The sequence below is a fragment of the Pteropus vampyrus genome, unplaced genomic scaffold, assembly GCF_000151845.1.
Source record: "Pteropus vampyrus isolate Shadow unplaced genomic scaffold, Pvam_2.0 Scaffold297, whole genome shotgun sequence".
NCBI lineage: Eukaryota > Metazoa > Chordata > Mammalia > Chiroptera > Pteropodidae > Pteropus > Pteropus vampyrus.
In genome coordinates this window covers 2223488-2245178 of record NW_011889078.1, presented here as the reverse complement: position 1 = coordinate 2245178, position 21691 = coordinate 2223488, and the positions used below count along the sequence as shown (strand labels likewise).

Sequence of the window (21691 nt, the reverse complement as noted above, 5' to 3'; positions counted from 1 at the left end):
TTATTGTAAACCATTTCACATTCTTTTTGAGAGTAGGTGGCATATAAATCATAGTTGAAGAAAAACCTTCCGACCAAAGTAATATTCCCAGAGCATGAAAAGCTCAGTGAGGAGGGAGCAAGACAGAGGGCTTGCTCCCCTTGGGCCCACCTGCTGGGCAAACCTGCCACTCCCTCATCAGGCCCTGTTCTCTGCAGGCTGCGGGAAAAACCATCCAGAGGTCTGTTAGGAGCTCCACTCTGCCAGAAGCAGAGCAGCTAATTCACTCAAGCCTAGCTCTGCTGACAATCTCACATCACAGAAGGACAAGAATGAAGTGAAGAAAGCTGCTGCTTGGACCTATTTTGGGCCAACAAGGGAGAATTAGATGGATGACAGAGAGCAGGTGACTGACACCTGGAGAGAAAAGGGACCTTGCCATCATATGATTTGTAAAAGCCAAAGAAGGGAATCTGAGCAGTTCACGTTCCTGAGACTGCAGGAAAACAGAGCTCCACAAGTCCAGTGAAAAGAAGGTGTGATTCATGGACTTAAACAAACTTAGAGGACAGCATAATATGGAGGTTAAAGTGCACACGCAGGAATCTGGACAGACCAGAGTCAGGCTCCTGGCTCTGCCCACACAACTGCGCAAACGTTACCTCCCTGTATCTCAGATTCCTCACTATAATCATGACTATATAACAATACCTTATATGTTGATTATGAGAATTAAATGAGATAATGTATGAAAAGCCCCTAGTACAGTGCCTGAATCATGGTAAATACTCAGTAAAGACTAGCTATTGTTGTTTTTGTCACCATTATTGCAGACCTCCCATGTGTAAGGCACCAGCCTAGATGCTCTTTGATCCCATGGTCAGAGATTCTAATATAGATTAGATTAATTAGTCTAATTAGATTGGACTCCAGTCTAATCATATATAAATTGATTTTAGAAAGACTGAAGGCTCCACATAATATAACTTTGACTATATATTCATGCATAATTCCGGAGAGGAAGAAGAGAGGGAGTTATCCAAAGAAACCACCATGTCTCCAATGAGCTTGTATTTTACAAGGACACTCACAAAGGCAGGAAGGAGGAACTGGCAGCCAAAAGCAAATACAAAGGAATGGCCTAAAATGAAAGAAGCAAGTCAGAGAAGTGGGAGGCTGGGCTTGGGGTTAATGCATACATAGAACGACAATCAGAGCCACTGCGGTATGCTCAGAACAAGAGAAGGGATGGCCTATGCTCGGGGCAGATGACACTTAGAGATGATACAGTGAAACAGGATTACTTATCTTCTAGTTTATTTCCATCTTCTCTATCAAGAAGAAGGATCTGTGGGCCAGAAAGGAGAACAAGAACATGGCCAAGAGGAAATTAAAGTCTGAGATAGTGAGGAGATAGGAGGGGGACACCTGGCTGCTGTATTTAAGCCTCAAGGCTCTAATAAATTACATCCCAGCACTGTCTGTACATGCACTGAAATACAGCAACATGGATGGCAAAATAAACAGCCTAGGATCCTAAAAGAACATGAATTCATAATTATAATATCTGAAAAAAATGGCAATATGTGATGTATGAGAGTTTATGAAGCATGGTAGAACTTTCAGAAACTTGCAGAGGGACAAATGTCTCAATTTCAGTAACAGAGATTTTTAACAAAATTCTAGCACAGATTAGAAGCCTTGTGTTGACCTAGGAAGATGAATGCTGGTCAGACCGACCTCATATCTCTCACAGGGTCCTTCAGATGGTAACTTTGTTCCACAGACATTGTAGAGTTAGGAAATGGTAACAGCCAAGGCTGTACAATCTCTTTGTGAAAGAGACAGAAAAATACAGGTTACATGATAGTACAATTAGAAGCACTCAGAGTGGCTCAACTATAGTCCCTAAAGAAGACTGGAAAACAGGTTAGCATCAGTCTATGGAGGTATTTTAATGGCACATGACTCGATCTTCAGTGCCTCTCTTTACAGACAGGGGTCTTAACTTGCAGGACAAATTAAGTTTGCTGACATCTGCTGAGAGAAAGACCAGAAGGCCATAGGTGGGGTGGAGAAGGAGTTGAGACTGCCACTGTGGAAGCAGAGAGCCTCTATTTGGATCTCAGCTCCACCTCTTGTTAGTCGTGTAATGTTAAAGAAGATACCTATGCTCTCTGACTCAGTTTCCCCATCTGGAAAATGGGGATAACAATTGTATGAGGTAGATTAAATTAGTAAGTATAAAAGCATTTAGAACAGTACCTGATTATAGAAGTCGTCAAAATCACAACCACCTCTATCTACCCGAAATGGTAGAATCTTACAAAATGAAAGCTATAAAAATAAAATGTTTACTATAAATTATAATACCCAATAAAGAAAACAACCTAAAAGTCTAACAATAGGGGACTGAAAGTTTATGATGGAATATTACAGCCATAAAAATCATGTTACAGAAGAATAACTAAGACAATGAAGAAAATGAATCAGAGTAAGGGAGAGGAGGTGATTGAGGAAAGTGGTCTGTGAGGGATGGTGTTGATCAGGGACAGAAATGAGGAAGAGCAAAGGCCCAAAAGCAGGAAAGGGCTTGCACTGGACGGAAGCACATAAGGCAGGAGTGTGGTATGCAAGAGGGAGAGGAGAAGAAAATGAGTTTGGAGAGGCCTCACCATGCATGGCCCTGCCAGCCAAGGGAGGCATAGGGTTTTATTTTATGTGAAATGGGAAGCCATTTATGTGAGCAGGACAGAGTTATGATTTTAAAGGATCACATTGGCTATTTGAAGAAGAATAGACTGTAGGGGGTTAGAATGGAAATAAGGAAACGAATTTTGGGGGGTAGTAGTTTAATAACTTGGCAGCATTTTAGGAAAGATATGATGGTAGCATAGGCAGGGAGAACATGTTGATAAGTGGCAGACTTAGAATATATTTTGAATAGTATGATCCAAATTTTATAAAAAAGGAACACACACACGTATATACTGGAAAGATACATATGCAGATATTTTAGTTCCTATCTCTGGATCTTGCTACTCATAATCACTTTAATTTCCTTTCTTATGATTTTTCTGCATTTGTCAAAGGTTCCACAACAAACATGTGGTATTTAAGAAATCAGAAAAAAGAAGAGGACATTTTTGAAAAAGAAAAAATCAATTCTCCGAGGACAGGCCAAGTGAGGTGTAGATCAGTAACAGCCTAAGAGATGCCAAGGATCTGACTGACAGCAATTTCAATACCTGTTGGCAGTGTAAACAACCAACTAAAAAAGAAACAGCTGCAGGTAACAGGACAGAATCTAGGGACCTTGTAATAGAGACCTCTATCCCTGTGAGAAGTAACTGTCCCCTTCTATTCTGCTTTATTCAAACCCGCCTTGTACATCATGTGCAGTCCTGGGTGTCACAATTCTAAGATCTAAATGAGCTAGAGGAGAACAATCAGGATAGCGAGAAGACTGAAAAACACACGTTGTAACAACAGGAGTAGTTACCACCCGCTGAGCACCCACACTGTGTCAGGCATTTTAAAATTGTGAAGTAGTTAAGGTGTGAGATGTTTATTTAAATGGAAGGGAAAAAGCAGCAAATGAATATTTTTCTGAGCATTCATGGAGTCACAGCACTAATTATTTCTTCACACTTTATCATATCTAATCCTTACCACAATATTCTGAGATAAATATTATCTCTGTTTTATAGAACCACAGTTCTATGAAATTGAGTTAGGGAAGCAGCATTGCATTGCTATGGGCTCTGGAGCCAGACAGCCTGGGTTCAAATCCAAGCAGCTATGAGGAAACTGAGGCCCAGGAAGGCTTAGTAGCATGTCCATGACCTTAGACGTGCTACTAAGCCCTCCTGGGCCTCTGTTTCCTCATCTACAAAAGGGATCTATGACACCTATCTCATGGGGGTTGTTTGAAGATTAAATTAGTACATTGGAGCACTTAGCACAGCCTGGCATAGAGTAAGCTTATTAAGCATCAGCTATTATTGTTAAAAAAATATGCCTAAGTTCACTCACTGAGTAAGTGTGGGAGCCAGTGGTGAAGAAAGGAATCTGAGGGCCCTGGGTAGTTACTTTCTAGTAGGTGAAGGTCTGTCATTGGGAATAAGGGAGAGGTTTCTACTGACTTCAAGAAGTAGAACCAGACCCAGTGAACATAAGTATAAAAAGGTGTTCAGTAGGGTAAAATCTGAAATCAGCTAGGTAATGTCAGTTGCTTTTCTGCCTAAGTGGACAGAGAGCTTCCTAGTTCGGAAAAGAGTCATGAAGGGGTCGCTCTTACTTACGATGCTATAAGATGCCCGTACACTATGACCTGGAGGGGGAGCCTCATAGAGCCATTTGTGGCCTGACAAATACAACAAAGCCTGCCCCTTGTTATGACGAGAGGTGGGACAACTGCATGGAGGGCAAGATGCCTGCTGGGAGATATTATTAGAATCTCCCTGATGGGTTAGGACAGATCCCACAAGAAGCCCTGTGAGAGAAAAGGACATTGAAAACCCCCAAGGGGAAACAGTATGAGAAAAGGGGCAGTGTGGACTGATGGTCTTGGGTTACCCTTGTCCGGGGTGAGGGAAGGCTGGACCCAACATAGCCCATGGCTGGGACTGGAAACCCTTATGAATGCGGATATCGTTTGAGAACAATGACGGAGCACCCTGAACTAAAAGAGCTGTAGTCTTGGAGCCCAAGCATGGGTACCATGCAGAGGCTCTAGGGCAGTAAGAGAATCCCTGCAGCAGGGAGGGGGAGGGGGAGCTGGACCGTGCGAAGCCAGTTTTCAAGCTTACCGCGTAGTGAGCAGACCACTCAGATGCCCCGAATTTTTCGCTGCCTGCATTTGGAACTAGGACTGACCCTTTTGGAATAAATGAAGACCAGGTTGTTCTTGGTGTTCTTGGTGTTCTTAGATGTTTAGAAGAGGTAGAAAGTGGTAGGGGCCTTAAGAGAGAATTTTGTATTTCCTGCTGATGTGAGCAAGACAATGCTCTGGCAACTAATAGAGGGGGAAATATGTATCTATTATTTGTACCTCGCAAAGTACTGAAGTGGGTTAAATCAATTGCATACATTTAATAAGACTTGATTAATCTCAATATGAAGGACTTCTAAAATAATAATAATAATAGCTAAAATTTATTCAGTACTTACCACATGCTAAACTCTTTACATGCCTTAGTTCATTAATTTTCACAAAATCATATGAGCTGGGGACTATTTTTTAATAATCCTTTTACAGTGAGGAAACTGAGGCCAGGAGAGGCCTTGTTCAAGGTCATGCAGTAGACACTGACAGAACCAGAATTAAATGGTAGACTCGCCTGATTGCAGAGCTTATCCTTTTAATCACTGCACCCTTCTAACTCCCTAAGAAGGAGAGATGCAATGCAACATGGCAATGCAGTTGACAGGATTAGAATAGATGAGTTTGGACTAGAATACCCATAAAATCTTTTCCTATGCTGCAACACTTAGATTTTACGCTTCTTTGCAACCTTAAGAATCTATGTGCTTCATTTATCTCTACGGAATTGCTATCAAAATGAACTGTTTGTTATGAGTGGAAAATAAGCATAGGAATTATTGCTAAGGAATATAAAGATAAAGCACATATTGAGACACATTCCAAGTCTGTAGGTCAAATTTAGTGACAATGACCGTCAGAGAAGTAGTATTTGTTCATTCAGCAAATATTTGTTACATGCCTTCCATGTGCATTGTTCTAGGTACTTGGTATCTAGCAGTGAACTAAAAAGACAAAGGTCCCTACCTTTGTAGATTTTATAGTCTTATGGGGGGGAGAAAAAATAAACAGTAAATATAATAGCTGAGGAAATTATATAATATATTAGAAGGCTTTAAATGCTTGGTTTCAGTTGCAGTTTTAAACTCAGGTAGCAGGGCAGACCTTTTTGAGAAGGTGACATCTAAGCAAAGACATGAAGAAGATGAGGGAATTAGCATGTAGGTACCTAGAGAAAAAAAACATTTCAGGCAGAGGAAACATCCAAAGCAAAAGCATAAGACAAGAGCCTGCTAGGTCAGTGAAGCTGGAAGGAGGCAGGAGTGACTGGGGCAGGGTTAGAGAGAGGGTGAAGAGTAGGAGGTGAGGTTCAAACGGTAAGGTCTTTCAAGCCGTTGTAAAGTCTTTGGCTTTTACACCAAGTGAAATGGGAAACTGCTGTGGGGTTTAAAGCAGAGAAGTGATATGATCTGACTTACATCGAGTATATTAAAATGCACTGTATTTAATATTATTTTGACTTGAAAATATTCTTTATCACTTGGATCACTGCTCATGAGCAAATGGAGCTCACACCTAAATGAATGTCAGCACCATCTACAGAGAATCCCACTGATCTTGGAATTGGAGTGGAAGAGGAGGGATTTGGTGGACTTGAATAAAAAAAAAAAAATAGTTTTGTCAAAAAGACACTGGAAGGAATAACTAATAACAATAGCTATAAATGTCACTGCAAATATTAAGTGCCATCAAATGCTAACTACTACTTAAAAATAAAACACCTGTCATTATTCATTGGCCTAGGAGTCAGGACCTCTGACAGCCTGTTAATGTTTCAGTGCCTTTAAAGGACTTTTCCTTCAGCCTATGTTATCTGACAGCTGAATTTCCCATCCACAGTTCTGGTGGAAGGAACCGAGCTGTTTACCATATGTACTCAGCAACAAAACACAATCCTGAGGGTAGGGGTTGATGAACATTTGTTTAAAAAAAAAAAAATCATTAATTTTTAAGCTGTGCTTACAAGACTCCCTGAAAAGCACCGAGTGTTTAAATGAATGACATGGGGATAGATGAAAAAAGCTCTTGCGATGAGTTGTTTACACCAATCCACTGGGTCATGAAAATTTTGCTTGAGATTTGTTTGTGTGGGAATAACACTGGAATACTAGCTTGCCAGTGACAGCTTTGAATCTGACACAATGAATAGCTATTGTTCTGACACAGCATCCGGCCGCTCATGTCTATACACACTGAAGACGACCTTCCTCTTTAGAAATAACTTCCAACCATTATATATTTTTAAACTTGTTATTGGTGTACCCAATGTTCTAGATGCCTGAGGAGGAGGGAAGTTGTATAAAGACATTTCGGTTTCCCCCCTAAAGGATTCCATGACTTCTCTATTTTTGATGTCAGGTCAGTCTGCATTTCTAGCATAATGAGATATGAAATAAAAAAGAGAAGTAAATTATTAATACTTATTAAGTACCAGATTCTGTGTTATAATGTCAATTCACCATTGAAACATAGTAAAAATAGACATTATCCCCTATTTTGCAGATGAGGCAGCTAAGGCTCAGAGAGATTAAGTAATTTGCTTAAATTACTTAGTAAGTATCAAAGCTGGAATTTGAAACTAATTCTATTGACCCCACATCCATGTTTTACTACTACACAGACCTACCCTCAAGAAACAGTCACCTATTATGTGTGGGAGGGAAGACTTACACACAGAAATCAATTGGAGAAGAATACCAGCAGTACATAATTGAACGCTTAATTCACATGATCAAGATTCCAGGATTTAATCCTACAAACAAGTCCAAAAGCCTACAAAGAGCGAGGTCCTAAGCAAAGTCCTTGCAAGGACATTAATGGAGTGGAAGTGACTAAAGGAAGCATGTTTTTCTATTAATGACATATACACCTCAGATAATCCAAGATGGCCGAGAAGATAAGTGTGAGGCTATAGGCCCAAGATGGCACTGCTCACCTTTCGACGTGCCTGGGCCCACTCATGTCTTTTCCTTAAAGTTCCACAGTCTGCAGGATAATAGACTAGGGGTGTGTGTGTGTGTGTGCGGGGTGGGGAGGGTGTCAGAGGAAAAGCAGTAAGTCCCAAGACATTAAAGACAATGTGAATTAGAGATCACAAAGAGAGCTAATAACACTCACAGGTAATTATGCCTAAAAAGTGGTTGATTACCTGCTAATGTTTTAGGAAATTTTTAGCTTCTAGGATGTCTGTTCCATTTCTTCCCACCTACTGGTATCTACTGTGGGAATGGCAATTGTGCAAGTTACTAAGCTCCAATCCTTCAGCACCAAACTCACCCTTCTATTGTTTGCCTGGTGGTTCTGGGCTGGGACTGCTGCTCCCAGTTAGGCTCTGCCAGGAAGGAATGCTGGATGGAGGAGGCAAGGCTGGAGAAGGCAGAAGGGAGCTGCCTTTTTTATTTGCTTTTTTATTTGCTTCCTATTTATCAGTGCCTCCCCAGCCTCGCTTCTTTATTCTGGCAGCGGTAGCTCGTTCCAGTAGTAGCAATTGATTCTAGCTTGCACGTCTTCCAGTACTCACAGAACCAGCCTTATAGTGTACAACTACCCCCTCACCCGCCCCTCCCCCAAAGAAACTTAAGTTTTAATAATTCTGACCTCTTCCCTTTTTCCTCCAGTCTTTGGGTTGGTAGATGCTTCCTTCACTTACTACCACCATGACATCTCAATGTACTCTTTGTCCTTTCAGTTCTTCAAATGAAGAACAATTCTAGTTAGTGATTCTTTGTATTAAATTCTTCCTATTAAAATAACTGATGTGGTTTCTGCTGATACACAATTAATTTAAATAAAAGCAAATTGGAAAGCCATGTAATATATGCTAAGGTCCAAACAAATGTTTGGAACAGTAATATTTAGTTTATCCCTTGTATCTACATGAGGCTGATGGTTCCAAAATGCCAATCGGACCATGTCCCTCCCTGGTCTAAGGCCCTACAATGGCCCCCCATCGCTTACTGGATGAAGTCCCAGCTCCTAACACCAGGCCCTCCGCAAGTCTCTGCTCCGCCCCCAGAACCACCATGCTGTTTATCACACGCCATGCCTTTGCCTAAGTTGTTTTTATCCTTCTGAGTTAGAATTTATCCTTCAAAGTCAAGCTCAGGTGTCATCGCTTCTAAGAAACCTTCCCTATTTGATCTCTCTAGCAGCTAAACACTCCTTACTCTGCACTCCTTGTGCTCCTAAGTCTAAAGGCACTATCTTAGCAGAGCACTGGCTTCCTGAGGCCAAGGTAGACATCATATTCTATCATTGTTTCAACACCTGGAACAGTGCTGGGCACTCAATATGCCCTTAATAAATTTCGAACTTGGAATTATCTGTTATTTTTCCATTACCCAAGTTTCCTGTTACCCACTTGAGGCATATAATTAAAAGAAATAAAACTCGACATTCAGAGAATTTTAAAACTCATTTCCATTCCTCTTCTGTTTGGACAGAACACTTCTCCAAATGCAAAACTGTTTCTATATCTTTGCATTAGATTATATCCTTAGGAGGTAAGGACATTATAATTTCCTCAGTTCAGTGCCAAGGAGGGCTGACATCATCATGAGAGCAAAAGCTATAGATGACAAAGGAGAAAATATGGCCATTCAGTGGTCCCTCTGGCCAGGGCAGGCCAACACAGTGTTGAACAGTCCTTACAAAAGTCCTCTGAAGTCAAATATCAATCCCATCATGAGCAATTTGCTTAACTCTAATCTAGGACTCAGCTCTTTCCTGTTACCAACTGTAGGGATAAGGATATTACTCCCGGGAGTAACTGGTCCAGGCACTCTAGTGTGGCCAGGGTCCTTCACAGATTAGGCAGCGGCAGCACTTTCAAGTTGATTACATCATCAGAGCGATTGGTTTTTTGCTGTTGCACACCTTGGAAGCCATTTCTGCCACTGCTGGCTAACAATGCATGTGCTCTACCATCTCTATGCTCCCTCGAAATCTGAAGGAACCAAGGGAGTAGATATGACCATAGAAAACTGGGAATCTGGAGGCGAGTAGCAGGCAGCACAAATCCAGCTCTGATCAAGGCCACTGTGTGCTCAACTTCTTAGAGGTGGAGCTGGAAAGGAACAAAGGCCAAAAAAAGCAGTTTTTCTTTGTCCTATAATTTATCTTTTGATCTTTTAATATGTAGATAATAAGCATCCGTTCTTGCATGGGAAAGAACATGAGTCAGTTCGGTCAGAGATAACTGTGACCTCTTTAAGACAGACAGTATGTTTTTACCTGCAGAGTTGCTAAGAGAGAGATATTTTTACACTTAGAGATATCACAAGGAATCAACTGAATCTTACTGAGAATAAACTACACTGCCCTGCTTCAGGAATAATTACATCTGTCATAGTTTCCATCGCTTTATTTTCAGGAATCTTTGCTGAACAATTGCACATGTATTTGCTTTTTTATCATATTCTAATACTGAAATTTTTACCTGATTGTGAAGAATCCATTCGAGAGGTATGGCTTTGGTATGGTACTAAGCATAACACGGAGAATGAAGTTAGTCAACAAAACAAAAAGAGATACATTTCCTAATCTAACATAATAAATTTAAAGAAACAAGCTAAATCATTCATATTTTCTCCTTATGAAGAGTACTTCATGTGAGATATGAACTATTTTGAAAAATTCCATAAAAGGACACAATGGGCTGGGTATCTTCCCTTGGTCTCATTCTCTACCCTCTTCACCCTGAGGGATGCCCCAGGAGGAACAACCTATTGACCATGTCAGTGGGCTCCTGCATTTCTTGGCTTCCCACCAGGTTTTGCCAATGGGGAACTTGCAGTTGTCCCTGCTGATTAGAATCCCTGACTTCAGGATTGCTTCCGATTGACCGTGGGCTTGATCTAAGGCGACTTATTTAAAGGCAGCCTTCTCTACATTCCAGCCACTCCTCTCTCCACCAGGGCCCAGGGTGAGGGCAGTTTTGCCGCTCCTGGCCCTGGGTTACTGCACTAGCCCTGTGATTTCCCCACCCACCCCAACACACCCACATCTTTGTAAATAGTTCTCTTATAAATAGACTCAAAACAAATTTTCTTAACATGGGTGTGCCATCTCTTTCTTGTTAGGGCCCTGACCGGATCATGTTATGCAGTGCCCCGTACCCTTATCCACAGTTTCACTTTCCACGGTTTCAATTACTGTGGTTCAAAAATATCAAATTAAAAACTCCAGAAATAAACAATTCATAAGTTTTAAGTTTCACACCATTCTGAGTAGCACGCAGAAATCCTGCACCATCCTGCCCCCTCCACCTGGGATACAAACCACCTTTGTCCAGCGTGCTCACACTGTATACGCTCTCTGTCCATTAGTCACTTAGTAGCCATCTCAGTTATCAGATTGACTGTCACAGTATTACAGTGCTTGTGTTCAAGTAACCCATAGCACAAGAGTTGTGATGCTGGCAATTCAGATATGCCAAACAGAAGCCGTTAAGTGCTTCCTTTAAGCAAAAAGGTGAAAATTTCTGACTTAAGACGGAAAGAAAAATATTGTATGCTGAGGTTGCTAAATCCATGAAATTACCTAATTTATAAATTAAACTTTATCATAGGGGTATATAGGAAAAAACATAGTATATACATAGGGTTTGATACTATCCGAGGTTTCAGGAATCCACTAAGGGTCTTAGAATGTATTCCCATAGATAAACGGGGGACTACTGTACTGCTCAATATGGAGAAGAAACATTCCAGTCTTTCATTGGAAATCTGCTGTGCAGAGAGTTAGGTAATACATAGAGGTGCTATTCAAAATATTTAACATGCTGCCCCAGCGGGAACCTGGAAGCCTGCTGAACCAACCATTATCCCTTTAGTCCTGGATTATGGAAAGGTCTAGAGTCCCAGGGGAGGAGCTGGGGCAGCCAGGGCAGATAGCAGTTGGGAGGGTCAGGATCGTAGCTATTGACCGACTAACACGGAAGGGTGTAGTGTTTTAACAGCTGGTGCATTCCAGTCGAACATTAGCCTAAGTAATGTGCCAATTTTCACTTTCAGGTTAGCGAATTGCAACCACAAAGTTCATTTCTATGGTTATTTAACATACTTTGAAGGCAGAAATGCAGACGAAAAATGAGCCGAGAACAGATGTTGCCTTGTACGAATAATGAATGAGCAACAAATTTTATATTCCCTGACCTCCAGCCCAAATGAATCAAGAAAAGAACCAACTATAAGCCTCTGGCAGAACGGGTAGTGTATTGACAAGCTCGACATGGGAACCAAATTTCAAAGGCTGTCCAGCACTAACAGGCGATTTTTAGAACTATGACATTTGCATCAAAGATTGTGTCTGTGCTAAGCATTTTGCATCTCTTATGACAGCCTTTTTAATTCTGGACTTTGGTTTCTGAAGTTATTTGTTTGAGCCTATAAAATAAAGTACTGTTTGATCTTTAGCCAAACACAAGAAGTTTCTTGATTCTTTTTAGAGCTGATCCTGTGTAATATAATTAGTTATTCCTCTGAAACATAATTATATCACGTATTTTTATATTTCCTTCTGCTGCTTCTATGGTGACACCATTTACATATTCCAAGTAATTAGTCTTGAAAATGGGCCATATGCTTGTAACACAAACCATCTAGGTTTTTAATCCTGTTAGCTTAAGCCACGGACAATTACATAAATTTCTTTCTTATTCACAATGTTGCAAATGCTGAATAACTAAACTATCTTGCTAATGTAGCATCAGGTTTAAGAAAATGAGATACCTAATGATTTTGCCAGAATTTCAAAGGAAATCGTTAGCTACAGGACAATGGTTGGATGTGAAAGAATACCCATCTCAGGAGCCAGCATTTCAAATGCTTTTCAAATATTTCTCCTTTGCTCCATTAACAGCAGCGGTAACAGGGTGACATGACAGAATTAAGAAGTAGACATGATATGTAAAAAAAGTTAAGGGATATAGGACAGATTTAGCTACAGAAGAAAATATTCTGATGCTCACAAATTGTATGGTGCCATAAGCCAGCCCTATATTCAGTATGAATGTCAATGTCAGCTGATGTCTATAATGTAATTCACAAATTATACTGCTGTTCAGTTTTCTGTTCACAAGGCTAACTGGTCAAGGAGGATATCATGTCTTGATAGGAAGATATGTTCTTCAAAGTTTATTTGTTGAGTTTGTTTCCTTATATGATACATGAGATTTATGAAATCAAACATTTCTCCTTATTAAAGAAAATTATTATGCCTTAAGCTCTTAATTAAACAACCACCTCTGAAAACAGAAAGGTAAAAAGAAATACAATTAATTAATTGTGCTAACCATTCTTCCCTGAGGACATTAGCCAGGACTTCAAGAATTAATTAAAATAATATTAATAAAACAGAATTATTGAGTTACAGCTAATACTATTCCATCTTATAAAACATTCCTAGAAAAGACAGGTATTTGGTCCAGTTAAGTGAGCAAACAAATTCTTTCAATGTTTCTAAGTATACTGTGTCAAAACTCCCTGAGAACAGTGGCAGTCCCAGGGTCATTGTTAGTTTTGCCTGCCAAATGTTCCCAAACACACCACACAAAAGATCTCGAGTCCTGAAAATAATAAGTAATCTTCTTGGTTTCTAGTGAAAAGTTAGTTGTTCTGGGAATAAAATGTACCATTACCCAAACTACAAATGGGAAAACTCAATCAAACTGCAGTAAATGTATAATGTGAAATAGCCAGCAAAGTACACCCTTGACTTTTAATGCTACTGACAAGTGGCTGCTGGCCACCCACAGAGACAATGACAAAATCTCCCACAATCCATTACCTCAGTCAAGTGAATTCCCATTTACTACCAAGGAGCAGAAGCTATAAATTTTCCTCTAACTGTGCCGCCCAGCAAATCTGTGACCAGAAGATGCCAACGACATTGCTTCAGTAACAGTGTTGGCTCCCCCATCTGACACCACTTCAGTCCCAGGGCTGCCTTTCTAAAGTGGCCTTAGTCGGAAACAGACAGCAACCAATTCAATAACATAAAATATGAAACCAATTCATTTCCAACTAAAATAAATACTGCTGACATTACAGTCTCAAAAAAAAATTCCAGATACCAAGCCATCTGGAATCTCAGTGGGGACTTATAATTATAAAAGAGTATCATGGAGGCACAGAAGTCAAAGGGACCTGCAAGGTCTTTTAGTGGGATGGCCAACCCCCCACTGAGATCACTCATGTGTCACTCATGGCAGATAATTCCACTGTCAGAGAGGGTTCTGCAAGGTAGACCATTACTGCTTAGGTCAAACGAACAGTTGTTCATGTGGATCTAAAACTTCTGTCTCTGAAACATTCCCTTCGGTTCTCACTTTTTGTTTTCCTGAGGAAGTGGAAGAAGCCTAACCCTCTCCTCTGAATGAAGGTGATGTCTACCATGATGTATTCTTTAAGCCTTATTTCTTCAATCTAAATAAACGAAGTGCTTATTGGCTGCTTTAATCACGTTGAACAGTGGGGATTCAAAAATGAGCAGGGTCAGTACCGGACACATATGTAATTAACTTGTTAGGATGACTGCTATACCCACAGTATAAAGTCTTTTAGAAACTACCCTTTAAAATATATATATTTTCTTTTTCTATAGCAATGTAAACTTCTCAGCCTTCTTATATGAAATAGAAAACATGAGTTGTACTGAACAGAGCTGCTCTGGCTGACATGAGATGGGGGCTCCGAGACCCACCTGCTCAGCTACCTTCTCTTTCTTCAAGAGGCCCTAGAAACAGCCCTGTGGAACCCTGGGGCCCCGTGCAGCATGGTGTAAACACCACTGCTCTGGAACTTCAGAGAAGGATGAATATCCTCTGCTGGTCAGAGGCAGAGCGTTGCGGGGTAAAGGTACAAAGAGCAGGTACTGGATAAAAACCTCCCTAAAATAAGTGGCACTGAGTTAGATGGTGAAGGGTGATTATAATTGGGAAGCTAGAACAAAAGCAAGGGAGCTTAGCATTTTGGCTGCACTGAGGGGGTGATTAGCCCAGCGACAGCACGTGAGAGAGTGGTGTGAACCAAAGCCAGAAAATAGACTGTATGAAGGGAGGAAGACTTTGAATGCTAAGCTCAGGAATACATATTTTTCCTGAATGAAAAGCCATTGGACGCTTTTAGAGTGGAGAGTGATATGAGTAAATCTTTGTTTTAGAAAGTTAGGTGGTGATATGGAGTTTATATCGCAGAGTGGAACAAAGTGATAGAAATTAATGATAAGGTTATTGCAATAGTTAAGATGAGAGCTTGTTGGAAGGACATTTTGGAGATAGAATTAATAGGGGCTGTTGGCTGGTGGATTAAAGGAGAATTCGAAGAAAATGCTAAAATTTCTTGTTCATTTATTCACTTAACAAACATTTGCTGAGGTCCCACTATGTGCCAGGCGCAATTTACAAATGAGTAGAACTGTTTTTTTCTTCAAGAAGGTGACAATCTATTCAGATGAGACAGACAAGTAATTAGGCAATTAAGTAGATCGTGAGTGGTATTACTACAGATTGTGTGCATGACGGTATGAGAGCATAAAGAAGTGAGAGGCAAATACATGTGCTGGCTCCCTTGACTCTGTTCCATCCCCTTTCCAGCACTCCTTTTTGCACATTAGGGATTGCAAAGCTAAGAACTACATTTCCCAGTTCCCTTGCAGCTCTATTTCACATGAACCTAGCCAAACAGAAGCAAACAGAAGCAAAGACTATAGCATTTGGAACATGGGTGTAAATACCCCAAGGAAAAGTCCACCTGTTACTGCTGCCATCTTTTATGCTGATGAGCTTGGCTGTGGAGGCTTTTTTGATTTTTCAGTGGCAGCGGTGCCTGTGTCTAGTCCCCAGGTACCATGCTGACATGGATCTTGACAGAAGCAGTGTCAACCTAGAGCTAAGAATTGTGGTGGTACCTCCCTTATTTTCTGGCTTCTTGATCATAGCAGAGTCAGAGATCCCTTGGTGGGCCAGTTTTACAGAGTTAATCTGGGAGTCACTCCTGGAAACTCAGCCTAGAGCCAGCCAGCTTTTCTAACCCTTCCAAAAATTTTATGAGCACCTGTTCCTCTTTCCTCTGCTTTTTAAAAAGCTAGCTGGATAGATTTTTGAGCTGCAACTAATTCCTAACCAAATCAAAGAGATATTTAACATAGGCTGGAGGAGGTCAGGGACGGCTTCCAAGGGAAGATAGTGCTTGAATGAATCTTAAAGGGTGAGTATAATTCAGTGAAATAGAGAACCAGGAAAAGACATTCCAGGCAAAGCCAGGAAGGTAAGGGAAAGAGAGAATGATGTTTTCAGAAAACTGCATAGGATTTATAAAGAGGAATGCTAGGAAGTGAAGATAGAAAGGCAGGCAGAGGCACATTCATGAGAGTCTTGAGTCAGGCTAAGCAATCTGAGTTTTATTCATAGGAGTTATTGGAAATTGTAAGTAAAGAAATAATCTAAGCAGATTTGTATGCTAAAGAGACATCTCTGCAGAATTGTGAAGTATAGACTCACACAACTAGAGAGTAAAGTGGGGAGAATTCATTAGGAGGAAACGCCCATAATCTTGGCAAGAAATATTGAATGTTGACAGCGTAGCTAAGAGACAATGGGAGTGGAGTGGCGGGCATAGATTTTAGAAGTAATAAGAAGTAGAATCTTTGAGAATTCAAGACCATCTAAATATCAGGATAATGTGAGTAAAAAGGTGTTGTCAAGGATGACACTCCATTTTCTAGCTTTGGCAACAAGTGGATGATGGTGCTACTTAATGATATTACTTAGATATGGAAAAAAGAAAGGGGAGTGTGTTTTGTGGGTAAAATGAAGAGTCAAATTTTCGATATGATAAATATAAGGAGTCTATAGCAAAACTAAGCAAAATTTTAAGCAGGGCTTTGGGATAGATGAATTCAGTTTGAGAGTCCTTCCATGTAAGTGGACACTGAAGACTTGGGCAGAAGGACTGTAGGATAATGTGTAGCCTGCAAAGGAGGCAGGGTTGATGATAGAGTCCTGGGGAAAACAACCATTTATAAGGTAAGCATGGAAAAAGAGAGGAAGATTGGGCCAGAGAGATAAGATAATGAAAAGAAAATGGTGTCATGGAAGCTATGGAGAGATTTGAAGAAAGAAGTGATCTAGTGTCAGATGTCCCAGCGTGGTCAATATAAGTGGACGTGCGCAAGTACACACACACACACACACACACACACACACACACACACACAATGCATTTGACAAAAAGGGGAAAGTAAGCACTAGAACAAGGGAGAAAATATCAAAGACTATTTTTACCCCAAGAAACTTCAATGTGAAGGGAAGAGAGATAAAGTAGTTGCTAGGGAAAGACATAAATATAAAAGTTTTATGTGCTTTTTTAGATTGAAATGACTTACCAGAGCATACGGTTTTGAGAACTTGCTGTACCACAGGTACTGCTCCAAGTATTCACATGCATTAATTCAAATGCATTAATTCATCTGTCCAACCACCCTATGAGCTGGGCACCATTATGCTCCCTGTTGTATAGGAGAGGAAACTGAGCAAGGGTGGGCTAGGGTCACAGGCTTGGGAAGCAGCAGCACCAGGTTCCACACCTGAGTATTCCAGGTACAGCGCCACATGCGTAACCACTGTTCTGCCTCCATATCTACAGGATGAGCAGAAACAGCAGAGGAGAGGGAAAGTTAGAGAGGAGGGTGTGGCATTCCCAGGGAGCTCAGACAAGGCAGAGCCCTTAGGCAGGGGACAAGAGGTGCAGATAAGTATAAATGAAGAAAAGTTACGGCTGTTGTTTGTAACATGCCTCCATTGTTTCCTACCCAGAAGGAGGTGGGAACATCTACTCGGTATAAAAGGACATGGTGAGAGAGAGAGCCCTTGATATGTGCAGAGAAGAGCTGAGGTTGCTGCCGAGCAAAGGAGAGCAGGCGTTACTGAGGGATGACCCAAGGACTGATGGGCTGCACCGCGCTCTAGCTGAGGATGGAGCCCGTGATTTTATTGTCCTCGTTTTGCCTGGTGTGTGATTTTATTGAACAAATTCCTATTGAAGCAACAGAAATGACAGTTTTGAGTATGAGAGGAAGGTAAGAAAATTAACACTATTAGAAAGAAATAGAAATATTAATTTATTTAACAAACACTACATAGTAATTACTATATGTCAGGCACTGTTCCAAACATTTCTAAATATAAACTCATATAAAAATGATCATTAATAATAATTGTTTCTATTTATCGTTCTATGAGCTACATGCTTCTTTAACTCTCATTCAGTCCTTACAACCACCCTATTAGGAAATTAGTATTCTTGTTTTACAGTCAAGGAAAGTGAGGTTCAGAGAGATTAATTTGTCCTAGATCGACAAGGCTTAGCAAGCGGTGGAGCCAGGTTTTGAACATATGTCTATGTCTCCAGAGGCTATGCTTTCCACCACTACACCACACCTTCTCTGTACAGAATGAGGTCATGAATCAGGTGTTTAGGCTAGACAGAGGACATAAAGCCAAAAGGGAATAAATGGCTGAAAATGGAGGAGCACAAGTGAAGGTTTCAGTGTGTTTGAAAGGTGAATAGAGGGGAATAAACTGAAAGGGCAGAAGGCTGGGGTCAGCATTGATATTCCAGAGTTTAGGAGTTCAAAGGTAGAGCAAGGGCCATGGGTCTGAATTGAGGGTACTGAGCTAAGGTCCTGGATGAATGTGGGGTCTGTAAGTAACAGCAAGAAGGCAGAAGTATGAACAAGTGCCATGAGGCTCAGGGGAGGGAGGGTTTTTATGAGAGGGTGAAGAATCAGTGGGTTGGATGGGACTATAGGGGCAAGGACATACTAGCCATTCTGTCCTCCTGTACCTCTTCCACAACCCCACTCACCCCCTCCACTTACAATAGTTAAACTATGACTTCAGCACAACTAAGATGAAGTCAAGTATGCAAAAGGTGCCACACATACACAAAATTGTCCCATACCAGCCATAGGAAGAGCAAGAACTTGGTATTATATGATCGTGGATATGTATGTACATATATACTTATTTATCATTATTTACTGAGCTATTACATGCCAATACATTCTACTGGGAGACAGAAAATAAACAAGTAAAACAAAGTAGGTGTTAAGTACTACAGAGAAAAATGAAAGCGGATTAAGGGGCATGGGGAGTAAAGGAGTGGGGAGGGTGTGAATATTGCTATTTTAGACAGGGGACAGCCTCACAGAAAGTTGACATTTACACAGCTTTGTAGATATCTAAGATAAGACATGCACATGCAAATGGTCTAAGGTGGGTACATCCTCGGTGTATTCAAGAAACATCAAGGAGGCCAGTGTGGCTGGAGCTGAATGAGCAAAGGGGCTAGTTAGTAGTAGGAGGAAAAGTCCAGGCAGGAGCAGAGCATGTATGTTCTTATAGAATATTGGAGATTATTTTAGCAGGGTATCTCACTCATATTTTCAAAGGCTCACTTTGACTACCATGTGTCAAACAGTCTATGGGTGGTAGAGATTAGAAAGGAAGGGTACAATTTAAGAGGCTACTGCAATAAGTCCAGTGACAGATAATAGAGGGTTGGACCAGGGTGCTAGCAATGACGGTAGTGAGGAGTACTGGGATTCTGCACATATTTTGGAAGTAGAAATGGCAGAATTTGCTGTTGAATTTTTGATTGGCAGCCTCTATGATGGTCCTCAATGATCCCCAAGTCCCTTTGAGTGTGGGTTGGATTTAGTAACTCAATTCTAGTGAAAAAAAAAAAAGGCAAAAGTGATGAACTGTCAATTATAAGATTAATTTTAAAAATGTGACTTCTGTTCAGCTGAACCCTTTCACTCTTTCTTTCTGGCTAACTTGGGAAAGCCAGATGCCACACTGTGATTTTCCCTTGGAGAGGCTCATGTGGCAAGGACTCCTTATCTCCGGCTAACGGCCAGCGAGACCTGAGGCCTGCCAACAGCCACATGAGTGAGTTTGGAAGTGGTCCTCCACAATCAAGCCTTGAGATGACTACAGCCCTGGCCAACACCTTGATTGTACCCTCCTCATAAGAGACTCTGAGCGAGGGAACCCAGCTAAGCTGTGTCCAGATTCCTGACCTGTAAAAACTAAAGTATAATAATTTGCTGCATTGCATTACAGAACTAATATAGATTAGAATGGGGTGTAAGAGAAAGAGAATAGTTGAGAATGATTCCAAGAGTTTTGGTCTGTGCAACTGGCCCCTGGAGTTGTCATTTATTGAAGGAGGAGCAGGTTGAGCAGTTGTTGAGGAAGCATGAATTGTTTTGGACGTGTTAAATTTAAGATGTTTATTCAATGGAGATCATGAATATGGAGTTGTATACAAGAGTCTGCAGTTTAGCGGAGAGAGCTGGGCTGTTCAAGCTTTTTGCCCATTTTTCTATTGTTTTGTCTATCTTTTCCTTATTTATAGGAGTCATTTGTATAATATAGATACAGGTGCTTTTTCAGATATATGCATTATAAATATCTTCCACTCTGTGGCTTACCTTTTCACTCTCTGAATAGTGTCCTTTGATTTACAGTCTAAATTTTAATGCGGTTTGATTTATCCATGTTTGATTTATCCATATTACACTTTTAATGCAGTTTGATTTATCCATGTTTGATTTATCCATATTAGACTTAGCACATTTTATGTTCTGCTGAAGAAATCTTTTCCTACACCATGGTCATAAAGATAGTTAGAAATATAAATTTGGAGATCATCAGTGTATCAGATAAGAGCGCCTATGGAGTGACTATAGAAAGAGAAGACATCTTGGACACAGGCCCAGTGCATGCCAATGCTTAGAAAATAAAGGGCTGAGGGGAATCGGCACAGGAGAATGAGGAGGAGTAGATGGTCACTAATGTAAAAGACCTAAATGAGATAGAGTGGAATCCCAGAAGTTTCCAGTGAAATTATTTACACTGACATATACTGATACATGGAGAGGAATGAGACTCAGAGTGCACCACTAAAGTTAGCAGTGTAGAGACCACTAGATAAGCACTATTTTAATGAGATTTGTGTGTGCGTACGTTGGAGTGGGGAGCTCGAAAGCCTAATTGGAGTACAATAGGAGAAGAAATAAAGACAAGGACAGATTACTCTTCTGAAGATCATTGCTGTAAAGGAGAAAAGAGAAATAGGGTGGCAGCTGGAGAGAGATGTGCAATCAAAGAAGGAATTATTTTCCCCCCCCACAAAAGATGTTACAGTCAATGTTTAACAGCTAATAATATGTACACAGCTAGTTAGGAAAGGCCAACTCAGGAAATAACTGATGAGGAGGAGAGAGGTGGTCTAAATGATGTCCTCGAGTCAGCAAGAGGAGATGAGATCTAATGCACAGTGGGAGAGGATAGTCACCGAGGAAGAAGGCTGGTAGATACGGCTGCGGGAGCGGATAGAAGGCCTTTTCTGATTGCTTTAGTTTCTCAGTGAAGTAAAGATCGAGGCTGTCAGCCAAAATGAGGAGTAGTTAGAAGTCAGTGATTATAAAGAGCTGTAACAGAACGGTTAAGAGTCCAGATTGTTAGCCAGGCCACTTGGGTTCACGTCCTAGTTCTCCCATCTAACAACCGTGTGATCTTGGGCAAGTTACTTAACCTGTTTCCTCAGCTTCCACATCTGTGAAAAGCAGAAAATAATAGTACCTACCTCATAGGATTGCTATGATGATTAACTGAATTAACGCGTGTAAAATAAGGTTTTATTTATATTGCAGACAACATTGAGTGTCTGGACCTGTTATGATAAAGAATTAGTCATGGACCATAGGGAAGTCAGCAAAGTGCTGCCACAAGCATTTAGGCCTTTCCCTGGGGCACATATAGTTTATTTCCCTCATGGATCAGGGAAAAGGGAGGTCTTAGGCAACTTAGTGGAAGTG

The 21691-nt window shown here is 40.8% G+C and overlaps 1 protein-coding gene across 1 annotated transcript in view; it reads right to left on the bottom strand.

Moving 5' to 3' along the window:
* NUBPL (nucleotide binding protein like) overlaps window positions 1-21691 on the bottom strand; it is a 288220-nt gene that overhangs the window by 70818 nt on the left and 195711 nt on the right. The gene's annotated exons all lie outside the window — the stretch shown is intronic.